Below are 4,320 nucleotides of genomic sequence, written 5' to 3' on the forward strand. Positions count from 1 at the left end.
GTTTATCAATTGGCTGGAACAGAGAAAAAAGGGGGGAAAAATAAATGGACGTGCTGAATGGTTATATTTTGATTGATTTTAGGTTGGTTGTCTTGCCTTGGACCCTGATGGTAATCTGTCATTTGGGCCGGTGATATATGAAATTGTGATTTTTTCATGGAATTATCTGCAAAGCACAGATTTTGTCTTGAATTTAATTTAGATTAACAAGAAATACACACACATACACAAGGCTTTTCTCTAATTTTTTGGATATATATATAGAAACCTTTCTTGTGAGGCCAATGAGATCATCACAGGGAACAACTAGGCTTATCTAACATTTTATTTTTCTCTTAAAATCTCCATTTGTGTACACCAATTAAAGCACTAGCTTATAAGCTGACTAGTTGGTGATGAGTGTGCTCTTTTTCATACTTTTTTCTTTTCAAGGTTTTTTCTTTTTAATTCTGAAAAGACCCAGATGAGATTTCCCCATACATCCGCTAAACATCCTTTATTAACAACGTACAATGTTGAACCATCGAGAATAAATAGGGTATACATCAACTGTCATGCACTTCTTTTTTCGTTAAACATCAAAAACCAAAATTATCCACCGATACAATGATCTTGTACACCAAATAATTGACCTCGCATGGTATCTCGTCATCCAACTTTGCCCACATCTATTTCCCACCAGTATCTAAGATGGATGATGATCTTGTGTGTATCTCTACAAAGTGCAGTGATCTTTCAGGACCTGCCTTGCAAGATTAAATTCTCCGCCATTTCTGTAGATTAAGTGCAAGTTATAAGCTGCTTCCTGCGGAGATCACAGTAACCTGGCTTCTTTGTAGTTTCTAGATTTTGGCTCTCATTTGGAAGCTTGGGGATAGGACAATCCTTTTTGTGACTTGCAAGCACCCTTTCATAATATGAAGTCGCCAGAGAAACAAGGCCAACATGATGATATGCGCGGGCTATGTTAAACAAGGATTCCTGGCAACTCTCACAAGGTTGCAAATTGTTGTAGAGGAATGCTAAGCCTTGAGCCACACATTGATGCTTGTTCTGTAGTCTAAATCCAAGTGCTAAGTTGATTAAGGCAGTACCCACGCAAAGATTGATCAAGGGGCTCTCAGGCATCAGTTTGTAAGCTTCTAAGTATTCCCTCATAGCTGCTTGATGCTGGCTAATCATGGTAAGCCGATGCTCGAAAATGATAATGGGTGCTACACAGTCCTTGTATTTGACTCGCATGCCATGTAAGAACTTTGCATGCTTTGAATATCGATTCTCTAGTTTTGAAATTACTTTGTTATAGCAATTCCAGGCAGCGAGGCTATATTGATGCTGCTGAACAATGTACCTTACACAGTGAAATCCATGTGTAGGATCTGTGTTGTATGCTATGTGAGCTTCAAGAGATTGAAGCACCACCTTCCTCTCAAGGGGCACTATATTGTAGGCCAGTTTCAGAGTCAGATTAATGATTTCTAGTGCTTCCTGGTACCTTTGCAAGGATGCCAGCGTCTTGGACAAATCAATGATAAGATGTTGATGCTCTTCATCTTTCAGAAGATTAGGCAGGGGAGGCTCTCTTAATGCTTTTTGCGGAAGCTCATCATCTGAATCATCACTTTGCCAATCCACTCCAGGAGCCAAGGCTGCAGCTTTCCTTTTTTCCTTAAAAATACCCTTCTTTTGAAGTGATTTCTTTGCTCTGGTAGCCTTCAACAAATCTGATGGAGTAGCAACTGGTCTAAATCCATGAAATACATTATTTTCTTGATGATCGTCTAGTACTTTCAGTCTTTCAAAGAGAATGCCTTTTGACAGCCTTTTCTTTGTCTTGAACCATTGTTGAAGAGTTTCAATTAATAAAGACTCGCGAACAACAGGAAAGATTACACCGACGAAGTCCTCGAGCTTCCCTTTAGCTCTATAAATTTGGGAAAGCTTCATTTTCACTTTCCCATCAAGCCACCACGGTTTATGTCCATCAGAATTGGGGTCTAAGGTCAATTCTAAACCTTTTGGAGGTGAAAGCAATGAAATGGCTTCATCAGTAATATTTTCTTCAAGGAGAAGTGAAGCCAATGTTAACCGAGCATCAATATTGTCCTCGAGTGAGCATAAAGCCTTGTAGAAGAATGGTATTGCTTTTACTCTTTCCTTCAAGGCCGCGTGACATTGAGCAATTTTCAAATGTAAAAGGCCATTCTCACCTCTCCCTTCCAACATTAGATAATACTTCAATGCAGATTCATAATGCTCAAGACTCATATATGTGTCAGCAACTTTAATAATTTAGTCCCCATGATCATATGCATCCTCCCGTTGCAAGACACTGAAGAGAGAGACTGCCTTCTCCTTATTTCCTATATGAACATGGCAGATTCCGGCTTTAATTGTTAGAGATAATGGCAACTCTTTCCCAGAACAGTAAATCAAGTGGGCATGCTCAATATGGTGAAGAGCTTTATAATGTGCATTATTTTCCATGCACATAGCAGCCAGCAGATCAACCACACTCAAATCAGATTCATTTGGGTGATCTTTGAGATACTCTTCCAAAATGCCGATGGAACAATCAACCTGCCCACATCTAAGGTACAACTCACAACCCTTCTTCAAAGCTTCAACATTCTCAGGACAGATTCTTGATATTTAAAAATATGACTCCGCAACCTTTTGATACTCTTCAAGCTCAACATGGAGCGATGCACGAAGAAATCTAAGGGTTATGTCGTCAGGGTCTTCTGTAATTGTTTTAGAAAGGCAGTACCTGGCCTGACCAGTATTCCCCTGTTCTACAGACAGGGAGACGAGCATTTTCCACAGAGATGAATCCTTTGGCATCAAATGAGCAGCAAGCATATAGCAATTCATGGCTTTATTATGATCACCCATTGCATTATATATGAGCCCTAGTGTATGATATGGTTCAGGAAAAGTAGATGCTATTCGAACAACTTTTTTTAACATAGAAATGGCTTCTTTGTAGCAGCCACGGGCATAGTGAAGAGTAGCGTCACCAAGCATTCGTGTGATTTCAGGGCTAAGTTTATTCTTGGATCCCTTCTGCCTACCTCTTTTCTTGGGCTTTCTTCTTTTCCCGCGGACACCAAAATTCATTGCTTCCATTATTTCATCAAAATTTGCTCCAGCAACATTGTCATGCCTGGCCTTCTTTGCTGACCCTTCACGCTGGTGGTCTTCTAGCACTTTTCGCTTTTTCTTAGCCATGGCTTCATATTCCAGTGACTCAAGTTTCTCATAAAGTTTGATTGTAGAACCATCATCTTCCATAAAGTCCAAAGGATTCATCTTTCCTTCAAATTTAAAATTACCATCATCAACGTCTTCTTCTTCATCATCATCATCTTCATCATCTTCTTCTTCTTCTTCAGCCAGAAAACTCGTGCCCCTTTCAGTAGCAACAGCTAAAATAGACTCTGAAGTCTCTCCAAATCTCTGGTTACTAGATATCTTTCCCTCTTCCTCCATTAAGACTCGGAAGAACCCTAGGGTCTAGGGCTGAAATTGGGAGCCCAAGAGAGCCCGATGCCAGAAAATCCAGATGGTGCGGGCACTGGTCAGTGTGATGTTGATATTTAGAAAGCCTTGCCAGAGACTCAGGCCGGTGTGATCGCGTGAGGGAGAGTCGGAGACGCGGAAAACGAGCGAGAGCCGGACCTGGACAGTCGGAATTGACCGATTGAGGGGCGCCCGGCTCGCGTATGGCGGAGAAGCAGGAATTGTGCGGTAGCCACGTCTGGACGGAGGACGGAGGTAGATTCCTGTTGGTGTAATCTTTCTTGTTGTTCGCGTGTCTTTATTGATGATGTGCTCAAAATATGTCTTAGGTATGAAGATCAACTGATGTTGAATACAACTTTAGCTTCTCTATAGTCACCACCTTAGTTAACATATTTGTTGGAGATCTGCTACCTTAGATTTTTTCAAGTGTCAACACGCTGTCCTTTATCGGAGATCTAACGAAGTGATAACGTAATCCAATATACTTAGTTCTGAAATGAAATGCGGAGTTCTTTGCCAGATGTATCGTACTCTGACTGTCATTGTACAAAATATTCTTCTCCTACTTTAATCCAAGCTCCATTAACAAACCCTGAAGCCAAATTATCTCTTTACTAACTTTTGTCACTACTACATACTTAGCTTTTGTAGTAGATAAAACAACAATCTTTTGTATCTGTGACATCCAACTAATAGCTGTTGTGCCAGCAGTGAAAATATACTCGGTGGTGCTTTTGCGATGATCAATTTCACATGCAAAATCAGTATCAACAAATCCTTAGATTTTTAAATCGC

General features: G+C 40.4%; 1 pseudogene; it reads right to left on the reverse strand.

The window, feature by feature from the left end:
* Positions 1-466: 466 nt before the first annotated feature.
* Positions 467-3,803, reverse strand: LOC131163117 (uncharacterized; annotated as a pseudogene).
* Positions 3,804-4,320: the final 517 nt, after the last annotated feature.

This window comes from Malania oleifera, chromosome 8 (genome assembly GCF_029873635.1).
Source record: "Malania oleifera isolate guangnan ecotype guangnan chromosome 8, ASM2987363v1, whole genome shotgun sequence".
Classification (NCBI taxonomy): domain Eukaryota; kingdom Viridiplantae; phylum Streptophyta; class Magnoliopsida; order Santalales; family Ximeniaceae; genus Malania; species Malania oleifera.